Source organism: Parasteatoda tepidariorum, chromosome X1, assembly GCF_043381705.1.
Source record: "Parasteatoda tepidariorum isolate YZ-2023 chromosome X1, CAS_Ptep_4.0, whole genome shotgun sequence".
Taxonomy (NCBI): domain Eukaryota; kingdom Metazoa; phylum Arthropoda; class Arachnida; order Araneae; family Theridiidae; genus Parasteatoda; species Parasteatoda tepidariorum.
The window spans coordinates 76984618-76998360 of NC_092214.1; the positions used below are offsets into that span (position 1 = coordinate 76984618).

At 29.1% G+C, this 13743-nt stretch overlaps 1 protein-coding gene across 2 annotated transcripts in view; it reads right to left on the minus strand.

Moving 5' to 3' along the window:
* LOC107443169 (uncharacterized) overlaps positions 1-13743 on the minus strand; it is a 295578-nt gene that overhangs the window by 245168 nt on the left and 36667 nt on the right. Inside the window, exon 1 of one of the 2 annotated variants that reach the window (XM_071187586.1) lies at positions 13370-13511. The exons of the other annotated variant lie outside the window; for it this stretch is intronic. The gene's annotated coding sequence lies outside the window, so the exon portion shown is untranslated. Of the gene's footprint in view, positions 1-13369; positions 13512-13743 lie in introns of those variants that run through there. 2 annotated transcript variants of the gene reach the window in all.

A 13743-nucleotide genomic window follows, 5' to 3' on the forward strand; every position in this document is an offset into this window, starting at 1 on the left:
TATTATTATTATTATTTAGTATATAAGTATATATAAGTTTTATTATTTAGTACCTTATGGTAAATTCTTCAAGAAAAGGATTTTTCAGCCAGACAGGGCCTTGGGTTTGGCTATTAAGGCCGAAGGGGCGACAGGTTAACAAGTAGTTATATTATGATGAAAAAACCACGCAAATTTGGCCTTCCTTATGATAATAGGCAGATAGATTTTCCTTAACATAATCGAATTTCGCTTAAAAAGGAAAATTTACTCAATTATAACCAACTGAATTCCACAATACAAATTTACATACATACAAATTTTACCAACTGTACGCAGTAATGACTTCAAGGAATTTTTGGGATTTTCTTAATAAGTATATTCCTAATAATTATCATCCATTTACTTCAGAAAATAAATTTCAAAATGAATATTGCTTTTTATGGCTGTTTGTAAAAGAACGATGTCTACGTCTTAATAAAAAATATATGTTTAAGCCATGAATTAATATAGAAAGACTCGTATGAGACATTTTATGCTACATATATTTAATTGCTTAATGCTGGTGCAAGAGATGCAGCGGATATCAGAATTTAACAAATATTAAACAGCTAAATGCCATATTCGAAAAGTTGAAACGCATTAATTCATATCTTTGTAATTGCTAATCTAATAAGTGCATCAAAAATTAATAATATTTAAGTATTTTTTGTGATTCATCTTAGGATCAAATAAAACTTTCGCCCTTTTTTCATCATAATTAATGATATATATCATCATAATTAATTATGTATATCCAAATTAAAACGATTTATGTCGAATTTTATTTAATATCAAAAACTATGCTTGCATTTTATTACTCAAGTAATTCAAATAAACTTACACAGAATATTCATATTTATGCAAACATATTCACTATGAATAATCATGAAAATCTCAGTATATTGAAAATGTATCATATTAAAAAATCAAAATTTGCTAGTATCCATCAGAAAAGAGAAGGTAGATTGAAGTGACACTCTATTACTCAAGTTAAAGCACGTCTTAATATGAAAGGGGCTCCTTTCTTTCACTGAAATGTTGTAGTGATTTTAAGGAAAAGGAAAAGTTTTTTTCTTTCAAAATATCGTACATGAAAATAGAAGTCTCGTGCCCGTGACAACGGTTGTACGTTTCTTGATTCGTGAATTTGTTCGAGAAACTTTTTCATCGAAAAATTCACAAGAGTTGCTAGTATAGCTTTTTGAAAAGATATACATTTTATACCATTTCTGAAAGTAGTAAGTAGTGTTTAATGCATTGGAAATTTTAATACACATTTGAATCCAATTTGCTATAATAGTATCATAGGCAGATAACAATATCTTACATAAAGTGAATATTTTATTTCATCGTTGTATTGAAGCCAGTAAATCTTTTTAATCTTAAATATATTTATTATGTATTTTGGAGACGTTTCGTATCACAACCTATACAATCAGTATTAGACGTTAAATACACTTCTCAAAAATATTTAAGGATTATTGTTTTTAAATATAAACATAAGACTTCAGAAATAATGTTTGCTTGTTTGTTTTTATTAATGTTATTTCTTCAATAAATATCACACGTTAAATACATTTCTCAAAAATATGTAAGGTTTATTGTTTTTAAATAGAAATATAAGTCTTCGAAAATAATGTTTACTCCTCAATGAAAGAATAAGCAAATATTTATTTTACTTCGGAGCATTTATTATTTTTCCTTTTTGTCTAATGCAAGATGTTCTAAAATCACCTTCCATAACTATATTTTTAGGATAGTTAATAAAGCTGAAGAAATTAGCATCAGATTTATTTAGAAAATATATTATATATTTTCTTTAAATAAATAAGTTTTAGGTATTCATGAAAACAAATTTTTCAATTATTAAATTTTTCGCATCTGTAGTAAAAATATAATTCCATAATGATTTAGAAACCGTTCAAGTGCACAGTTTGAATTTATTTAATTGTTATTTCACCATTTAAAAATAAAACAGTCAAATAGGAAGGTATTCAAACTGTCAACTGCGAGAAAAATAGTTTGTTTTAACTTAACACGGTTAAACAACCAGAATTTTATTGCACCAACTAGACCCACCTAATGAAGCCACTTAGTTCCGTGTAGCTGGATAAATATTATAGCCGAGAGGGGTAATCTGTCAATCTCATAACCAACAGAACGAGTCCATTCCCTTCAACACCTAAAAAGTTTCCCACTCAATTTGTGAGACTTTTAGAAAACAATACTCTTATTCACTCATACTCAGTTGGCAGCACCGTCAAGTTGTTTAACACAGAAGTCTAGTATTTTTCATCTCTTGCGGTAGATGAAACAGGCAAATAAACTATATTCCAAGATACATTTGATAAAACACAACTCAACCACATCCTAATTAAATTTCTTTTTCACGGTTTTGAAATCAAACTAGTATAGTTTTGTAATGATGGTTGTTTACCTTACTAGTTGTAAACGGTTTTAAAGCCATAAAGGTAAAAAATATTCTTTACCATAAATTTTACGGTTAATTGGAGGGAAAGACTGCTGTCGGTTATTTTACCGTAATTTCAGAATGGAAATTCTAACAGTGTATTACGTTAGCATATTTTCGGTAACTTGGAATTGCAAAAAAAAAGCAAATTTCAAATGCAAATCTTTTTTTTTTCTTCATAATGTAGTGTTTCTTTAAATATAATTATTTTTGCGATTTAGTACGGATCTTCTCTGGTAAAGGTAATTTATTTTGTTACGTAAGCATTAAAAAAATAATAACCAACTTGTAAACCCCGTCTCTTTTTTATGTGCTTAAATCAGACTTAAATGACTTTTTTTCTGTGTGGGGAGACTTCAAATTTATTATTATAGAATATTTCTATTTAATTTGATGTAATATATTATATTATAGGATTTTTAAAAATCTCTTTTCAATAGCGTTTACATAATTATTTAGATAAATACCTGTACTGCAGATGCTGGGCATTGTAAAAAAAATATTGATATAACAATTAATGGGAAAATAAAACCGATCAATAATGTATAGTTTTTACGTTAAGGATCGTGCCGCAGAATGCACAAAAGCACAAAATCGAAAAGAAAAACAGGGATGAAAAAAACAAGTATTTACCTGGAGCAGAGATGAATTTACATAATAAAAAGATCTTCTAATATCTGGAGTTACCTTCTAGTAAATCTAGATGAACAAATCGCTCAGCAGACAGTCACTTTAAACCAAAAGTTCTTTATTATGGGGGGTCCATAGAAAAAGCAAAAACAGTTTCAGACACATCGTTATCGTGGAGTAGTGGGAGGAGAAGTGGCCCAGGAAATGGAAAATTCAGGGAAAGTTAGCCGACATCAACGAAGTCACAATGGCGATCAGTATCTATTAATCTTTAAAAGTCGTCTCGTCCATCATTTTGGCTTATGATATCTGGACTTTCACAGAAGCTAGGGCATCATCAGAAAGCAAAACGACGGTTGAAGTATATCTCGGGATTCGGGATACTATCAGCTTACTTGCAAACAATGCTTTTTGAAAAATCGCAGATAACCGTTCAAAATATTTTAGATATGAAGTTTCTTACGATCGATGATCAAATTCAGATCCAAGAAGAGTTTCATGTGAATGCCTATTGACTTTAAGTTTTGATAAAATCAGAGAAAATTTTAAAAATGGCCGAAAAATTCATAGCATCAATGGGTGAAGCCACAATGGTGACGATGAGGACGCCATCAAAAATAAATTGCGTCCTTAAAGAGGACGGAAGGAAAAAATACACTCCTTTGCTGAGTGTCACTAAGTATGATACTATCCAAATTCAAATGCAAATGAGCTTAGGCTTAGGCTGAGATGTAGTACGAAGTACCTGCCCGCAGAGCAGGCACTCCACTTCTTCGTCTGTGATGATGCCCGTAGGCGACTAGAGTACTGTTTTTATAGCAATAAAAACAAGAGAAATAGCAGAAGCACTGGTCGACGTAAGTTTATTCTTGTTGTCGAGCTTATAAAATATGGGACAAGTTAGGTATAATACTAGGGGTGGATATTCCCAAGTCGGTGATCACATGAAGGTTACTTCACTTCTCTGGGAGTATCCATAGTAAGATGAGGGGAGGGGATATATTATTTGTAGTGCCTTGATAGAACACAATCTGATGATAGGAATGACGTTATTGGGTCATAAAGTCTCATATCTGGTATTAATTCTTTATTCAGTAGTTCATTGAAGCCTGCTGGATCAGGGTTTTTTGCTTTACTGAAGAATGAGATATTTAGCTTACTGATAAATTCATTAATAGTACTGATGTTAAGGTCATTTCTGATGGCTCTATTTGGGAGGTAATATGGGGCACCAGTAATTCGTCTTAAAAATTTGTTTTGAGTAACTTCAAGTTTCTTTAGTTGGGTTTGTTTAATGCATCCCCATGCGGGGCATGCATAGGTTAAAATTGGTCTTATACACATAGTGTATAGTGTCTTCTTAAGGTTTAAGGGAAGTGGTGAGCAGGAGTTAATTAAAGGCCTGAGGCAGCTGTAAGCGGCATGAGCCTTGTTAATTACTTTTTTGATTTGAAGATTCCATGTTAGATTACTATTAATAGTAAGCCCTAGGTAATCAGCTTGTTTGACAATTGAGATATTTTGTTGAAGAGAATGACATTATTATTTAAGATTTTCTTCTTTTTCTTCCTCCTTATAATCATAAGTTGTGATTTCTCAGCGTTTATTAGGATTTTGTTGTCAGCACACCAGGATTCTATCTTAGGCATGAGGCTATTCATATTTTTTATTGACTGATTAGGATTCAATGATCTGATAGCTATTGCTGTATCATCTGCATAATATGCGATGATTTGATTTATATTGTTGTTACATAAAGGGAAGTCATGGGTGAATATTAAATAAAGGATAGAACCTAGGATGCTGCCTTGCGGCACACCCGCTTTAATGTTTCTTTTTGTTGAAAGCTGACCATTTAGTCTAATCTGGAAAGTCCTGTTACTGAGGTAGGAGTCGATGACATTTATAATATTATGTGGCAGGTTTTGGTTTATAAGTTTGAGGATAAGCGCTCTATCCCATACGCGGTCAAAAGCTTTGGAAATATGATTCCATTTGTATTTAAAAGAAGGAAAAATATTAAAAAAACTGTGTTTATACTATGTTTTAAATAATATGAATTAGTATTCCATGCAATTTATGAATTCTTTGTAGCATTGACGTCTTAATAAATATAAAACCATTAGATAACAGTGAGGTAGTTAGAATTAAAAGCATTAAAAATAAATCCTTCAATCAGAACTCCTTTTCTACCTATTTTGCAACCATTATTCATTTCATTTTGCATGCTTAAATTTGTCACAAAACTCATTAAAAATGGAACAGTATGAATAAACATGAAGCTTGAGAGATTATATTCAATAATTATTATTGCCTTATTTATCAGTTTCTATACATAATTATCAACAAGAAATCAGCGAAATGTATAATTTAAAGATATGTATTATAATTGAGTATAATTATATTATGAAATGCATAATTGTGTCACATATTTAATCATATAGTGAAATTTCACTTTTCAATAAATCTTCACAGCTAGATCAACGAAATCTAATAAATCTATACATACATTCATACAAAAATAATAAACTTTAATCTTTGGAAAAAGAAACAAGTGTTAAGACGTGAAAGCAAGCAAACTGTGTTTGTTACGTAAGCAAATTCCATTTGCATTTTTCGGCAAACAATCTACTAATTAACTTCAAAAACTTGTTTTAGTGTGAGAACGCTATGTCAAGAACAGTTTAAATTAGTGTGGGAGATTTTACAAATTGAAAGCTTGCGAACAAGAAAGAAAGGCAAGGCGTAGTCTTTATTTCCTATTGTCAGTTTATAAACTTTAAAACTAACTCTCTAAAATCCGCTAGAAAATCCCTTAGAACCTACATCCACATCTCTCCAAATGTATCTTACAGTACTCGAAGAAAAACGTACATCCTGATTAACTTTTGATTTAATGATCAAATTTTCATGAACGGGACTTTGATCTTAATGGTTCGAAGCCTCAACCTTATGTATGGTAACTAATTAGAGCAGACAGCAATTTACACTACAAAATTAGACATAATTACGTACTTTCTCTTGTTAAGCATACATTTTTTTAGACGGATTTGGATTCTCGAGACTCAAAATTTGAGGGGTTACCGCATTCAGAAAAATATAGCACCCAAAGTAGGGAATAAATGAGAATAGTCGAGAAATTATTTGTCTTAGCGTTAATTTCCATTTTTATCTTTTTCTGCCGTCTTAAATAAGTTGTATTTCTAAATTCTCAAAAAGTACTCAAGTGATTATAAAACATCGTCTTCAAACTTATAAAAGGTCGTCTTCTTGTTGCTGTTGTTGTTCTTACTAATGCTACTTGCCATTACCAGCAAGTCTGCCTTGGGTATCCAAGATATTTTAAGGCAGAGGGTGCGTTTCTTGTTTTTCAGTGACTCCCTCCGTGTCAAAGAATACGACTTCAGCCACATGCACGTCACAGCTCATTTTACAGGGAGGATCCATTCATACTCCATTCATTCATCGACAGATCATAATTTTGACCTGTACCAGAGAACGATCAATCTCCAATTTAATACCCCCAGATGTATTGATTTGTTATGGCAACTTGGAGGACTTAGTCACCCCGACAGTTTTAACATTCTCCAGTCACCATTTTTAATACACGGAGAATTTTTGACCGGTGAGATTCGAACTCACGATCTCACGAGCATGAGCCTAGTGTCCTACCAACCAGGCTATCCCGGTCCAAAACATCATCTGCAATAATTAATTAGCATATATAAATTTAGGCTCTTGAACCATTAAGATTAAGAGTCAGTACGTGGAAATGTGATCATTAGGTAAAAAGTTATTCAAGGTGCTCGCTTTTTTCTTTTGTTTCATTTTAAAATTAATCTACAAACAAAATGGGTTCTTTTAATGCATTTAAAAAAGACATTCATTTATTGAAAAAATCTATAATGGAACTTTTGATGACTATTAATGTTAAAATAATTTCATCGAAATAAAAAAAAATCAACATTATTTAAAAAGAGCAGAAAATGTGGGATGATAAAGCAGAAAAGTATCTATTAATATAAAATTAAGATGCAAAAACTGTTACAAATAAAGAACGGATAGAAATATTAACAAAAAGAGATAAAGAAGCGGCGAAATAGGAAAGTGAAAAGTTTGAACAAAAATTTCCATAAGAAAAGAAGGAAACTGAGAGCTTCGCTCAGTTCTAATGAAAAATATTGTATAAATATAAAAACATTCAGTTGCCGAAGATAATAACTATAAATTTCTCTTGTTATAAAAGAGACAATAATGATATAACTTTTTTTCAAGTTGCGAATATTTGTTTTTTCAGAGAAAGAATTTTATTAAACTTTTTTGAATTATTTTAGCTCTCGAAATTAATGCGAGAAAATATTTTGAATTAAAAAATCATTAAAATTTATCAGTATTCATTTTGTAATTTAGGGAATCAAATTTTAAGGAACAATAAATTACACTTTTATCTGTAAAAGGTATGTTTTAAGGAGGGGATACAGATTCGCATTAATATTTCTTCCTTTTTTTTTTTTTTTACAAAAAATTTTTTTTTTCATTTGGAAATATTTCATTGGTCGGTCGGGGTATGATTTTATATAAATTAACTTATTAAGACTTATTTCAAATTAGTAAATATACATTTCCTTAACTCGATCTGCTGTTTAAACTATTTGAATTCATAATCGTTTAAAACCAAATAAAATTTTGTAAAGTAATGTTATAATGAACTAAATCTAAAAGATACAAACGCCTCTAAATTTTCTTAGTAAGAAAAAATGAATTTTTTTTCGTTGCGATATAATTAGTGAATCCATTTTAAACTTAAATAATAGGATTTAATTACTAAACATACGATGTGAAAATTCGATAAATCCCTCGTTTAAATAAATATTTTTGTTAAAATAAAAGATCTCAGAGACTTAAAAAAGAAAACAAAAAATACTTACTATTCTTCATGTTTTCTAACATTTTGATGCTATTTTCTTTCGAAAGAGAACTAGGCTTATTTCAGTTCATAAATCTTTTTTGTTAAAATAAATAGTAATATCTTTCAAAAAATAACATCTACTCAATTTCCATTTATCACTTTTTCTGTTAAATGTTTATTTTCACTTTAAGCAAAATGTATTCAAATAAGGATTTAATGAAAGAAATAAAAAGCTAAGAATTTCAATTAAAACTCTTTCTTTTAATAGGTATTTAAAATTTAAATCTCTCTTTCTAATCTTTCTAACAATACTCTATCCTTGCATATAGCTTATAAAGAATTAAGTTGCTTGTATAATTTAGATGTCATTTGTTATTCTAAATAGTCGCACGTTTTTCCGTTTTTTTCAATATTGATTCAAAATAGGAGAATATTTTTTCCTTAAGAAACTGTTCTCGAATAACCAAAACTCGTCCTTTTTGAGAACTCAATGCTTTTCTCAAGGCACTTGTAACGATTTATTCCTATAAACAAGCAAGCTGCTAATACCGGTTGGGAATAATCAATCAAACCTACCGTAAGTATCCTTTTATCTAAAGATGATAAAATAAAGATCACAAATTCTTAAGAAGTCAATTAATCTTAAAATCATAGTTTTCGATGACTGTTTTTAATATTGAAAATTCAGTTTTCATTTATTGTAACGGAAATAATATACACTAGAACTTAAATTCGATACTTTGTCACAATATATTCATTAGTTGCAGTAATATTAATTAATCCTACGAGATTTAACACCATATTATCTACATTTTAATAAATAAGGATTAATTACTTGCTTTCCATCTGATGATGTTAAAGGGTAAGAATATTTATGTTTTTAAAAATATAAAACAAATAGTTATATACTTCAGAGCACAATCTTGTGCTTAGCATAACACATTATTTAATTTAGAAATAATGAACTTCAAATTCTAAACGAAGCTAGAAAAGAAAATCTTTCTTTTCTAGCTTCGAAGTTAGAAAATGTTTATAAAATATCTTTTCGAAGTTAGAAAATGTTTATAAAAAATAAGTATTATTATTAATAGGGAAGTTTATAAAGAAAATAAGTTTTAGTTAAGGTAGGCAAATATTTTTAGCTATGTAAACAACTACATAATTAATGTTCAAACAAAACATGCATATTATTATACACTGCGATGAAACACTTTTATTTCTCAAAAACATAACATAGTATTTTGTACAATCTAAAAATTATTTCAATAATGTTAATCTATATAAAACATGGAATGCTTCATTTAAAATATTTGTTTGCAAATAATTTATATTAATTTTATTTGCAAAATTCTGTCAAAGTTTAACTATTGTATCCAATAATCTAAAGTCGAATAATATCGTAGGAAATAGATTAAAATGATTCAAATGATCACAATATTATAGTTGCAACAAATTAGAACTATATTATCATTCAACAAACTGCAAAATTTTTAAAACTGAGGCATGAAGTTGCTGCCATATTTTAATGTTAAAAATGAGAATACGTCAAAAATTCGATGTTTATTCCACATTAAATTAATTTTGTGCTTATGGTTTAGATCTACTTTTCAAACCATTAAGATTAAATCATTAGATCATTTGACTATTACATCAAAGTTATTCTCATTTATCGTTTCTTTTTCTTCTTTTGAGCATGGTACATGCAATGATTATTCTTGCTTAGAAGTCAAATTGTTTGGCCACTGACGTATAATTTCCCTTTTTAGTGCTGAATGATAAGAGACCTAATAAAAGTAATAGAGTACAAGACATAAATAATACATCATCCCTTGAAGAATTTTTTAACTAAGAGCATTTTATTTCCAAGAATCCTATTTTATTCGTTAGCTAATTATTCATGTGTTCAGCTGATTTTTTTAAAAAAATTAGTTCAGAAAAAGTAAATCTTTCCCTATTAAAATTTTATGCCAATTTCTTTCCACTTGATTATAAAGAAAAAAAAACTCATAAAATTAAAGAATGATTTTACCATAATTCTAAGTTCGAACAACATACATGTCGTGTATATTTTTACAAAGAAAAATTCATGACACAGTTTTAATACTTATTTTAAATTTATTAGCAGTTAAGATAGTAGATATTTATAACATTTCATAAATTAAAAAAAATAGTTTTAGTTACAATTTTTTGAATCAATAAGAGTACGAGTCTCTAAAGCTGTTCCAATATCAACACATTACTTAATTTGTTGTTTTGCGTTGCATTAGAGACATAGCATAAAAAACGGGAATATTGTTTTTATTTTTAATTTCTGGCACTTATAAGATTTAAGTTTTGAATTAATCCCAAACAACTCATTAATATATCGAAATAAATCCGACTTGTTAATTCAACAATTTCAATGCAACATTTCAATGCATTTCTAAAGCAACTAATTCAGCTAATTTTTTAAAATAAAATTGGCAAGCATCATAGTTTTTCAGACAATATTATTGCATTCATTTGGAATATTCACCCTTTCACAATGTGTACCAACTTCACTAGTTCTCTAATGAATAAAGATTCGCTTCACAAATTTATAAAATTCAATATTTTTGGGGAACTTCATATGTGACTCAGCGAACCTTTATTTTTAAAATATTTTTAATTTCAGAGTTTTTAATGTCTGTTTATACGTATTCATAATGCTATATATCCCGGCCGGGATAGCCTGGTTGGTAGGGCACTGGGCTCATGTCAAGAGGTCATGGGTTCTATTCCCGCCGCCAGAAGACTCTCCATGTAGTAAATGGTGACTGATGCACGTTAAATCTGTCGAGTCACAAGGCCCTCCATATTCCCATAACAAATCATACCTCTTCGGGTACTGATCCAGGAGTTTCCTTGTCTTCTGGATTGATACAAAATTACAAGGCTACGGAGTTGAACATTAGTAGCTGTAAACCCAAAAACTGGGTCGGCTATTCAACGACGGATATAAAACAAAAAATAAAAGCTACATATCCCTATTGCTTAATGAATGCTTGTGTACTATAAAATAATGAAGCTCTGCATAAGCTGAAATTATGTAAAGAAACCCGTTAACTTTATAATTTGAAAAAAAGAAGCTAAGATACCAATAACTACTTATACTGAAACAAAATCTACGAAACGTCATTTGTAAATATATCTTCAAAAAATCAAAATTAATTGCTGCTTCACAAAAATAGCAGACTTTATTATAATAAATAGCTGCAGAAATTTAATTGGCTTTGGAGGACTTTAAACACTATTTAAAAAATATAAATTGGTGAATCAAATTAAAAATATAAGCCTAATTTTTCGGATCTACCTTTAGTGTCGTGTATCATCAATAACAATCCTTACAATTACAGTACTCACACCATGAATTTTTGCCATAACTAGTAAACCAGTTCCTACAAGTCACATAAATATTATACTTTGTGAACTAATTTGGATGAACAATATTTTTTTTAGAAAATGCAAAGTTGACTGTTATTTGATTTATGAATCATACCTGTATTTTATTTTTTTAGGACTATTTTTTACTTATTTTTATTATTATTTATCTTCCTAATATTTTATGTACTCTAGTATTATTAAAATATATACTCTCAGAACGGAAATTATCCCTTTTGATGATTCAGTAAAATATGACGAAAATATTTACTCAACTTGAAACCTCATCCCAGAGCATTGAGGGAGATTCTTAACAAGAATGGTGAAACTAGAACGAAGACTAGACTATCGAAAATAATTAACTAGATAAGCCGACCAACTAGTATGGTGGTTAATGAGTAGGCCTTATGACAGGAATATCCCGGGGTCGAATCCCGCTTGGGGCATATATGTAATTTATCTCTCTGTTCCATCCGTTCTTCTTTTGTTGTTTGGGTGACATTGATTCACTTATATGGTGCCCAATGTGGTAATTATTATATGTGGTATATATATATTGGTATTTGTGGTATATGTGGTAAATTTGTGGTAATTATATGACGAAATTTTTGCTCTGAGCATAAAACAGGAAACGGTTTCGTGAAGATAATTTCGTGAAATTTGTGCATTCCTTTTATACAATGTATCGAATTTTTTTGTTATAAGATTTTTAACGATTCCTAAAAAGTTTCTTTAGGATATTTGAATGAGACTGGGCATAATCACATTTATAAATCAATCAAGAAATTAATTGTTAAAAAGAAACTAACATACGTGACTGATCATGAAAAAAGAAATACAAAACATGATAAAAAAAAAAGCGTGAATTATAATTACGTACGTTCGGGTTAGAATAAATGCAAATATGAATAATACATGCGGTATAATATATGCCAATATGAATATAATTTTATTCTGGAAGATAAAATACATTTCATGTTCAACGAATAACTACGTAATAATCGTTCAATGAAGTATTCAAATCATTTTGATTATTAGGTTACATTGTACAATTTATTGTTAGTTTGAATTGCTTCATACACGCAGAGAAAAAAGATAGTCACAACAACCAGAATACTCTAAAATATACCAGGTCTCTGGCTCTATGGGAACACCAAAAACTTCGGTAATTTTTTAGAACGCTTTGGTAATATACGAGTATTGGTAATCTCGTATCAATAAAATATGCTTTTATAATATGTGATAAAATTTCGAAAATGTGGTAAAACTTGGTAATTTTACGATGATTCCTTAGAGCATGGCATAAAAACAATATTTTCTGTTAAATTTGCTTTTCAGTTTTGTATTTGTTTTCTAACTGTTTGGCAATAAGAACTATAATTTTGAAAACCAAAATTTCAGCTGAACTGTTAACATGTAAATAGAAAAATTACCAAATGAATGGTTTAAATAAATATATTTTGATCAAAATTATGTTTTTTTTTACCAAGAATGTCAATACCATACAGTATGGTTATTTTATCCCCATGAAATACATTTTGTTAAGTATTTCAGCTAAAATAATTTTTCTTAAGCCTTTATGTTAAGTCAAATAATCACATAAGGTCAAAATAATACATTTATTTAACTCGCATTACCTTAAAAAGTATTATTTTTATCCAAATCTTTTTATTATATCTATTTAATGGAAGAAAATTAATAGAAAGTTTAATTAAATACCAATCTGAACAAGATAGCTACATTTTTAATGAAATATTTTAGCAATAAAACAACGGTAAGAGTTTTCACGAGATAAAAGAAAAGCATTAAAACATACTAAGACTAGTAAAAAAAATATTGATGAAGAGAGCATGGAAAAATTCAAAACTGGAGCATCAGTCAAAGGACAAGCTAGCTCTTAAAAAATGTTTCATAAAAAAAGGCTATAAAAAAGAACTTACACTTAAACCTTTGGTTTACAAAAAAAAATCCCTCCATCTCAAAACACGAGTAGTAACTGATAAAGCTGAGCCATCTGCCTGTTAGACGATTTTTAAATTGCATGCAGGAAGAATATTACTTTCATGTGAAGAAGGCTCGTATGACCCGAGCTTTCTGAATAAATCTGAAATAAATAAATAAATAACTCTCAGTAAAGAATTTTACATTTTTACTGTCATAAAATGTAAAAAGGAGAGAGTTAAGTCACCCTGGAAATTTTACAAGAGTTGTTAATGCTTTGAAGTAGTAAAGTTGGCAAAAACTGTTTAGCTTATATATATATATATAGTTAAGAAAATCAATAAGTTTCATTTATTGCGCTTAAGCTGCAAGA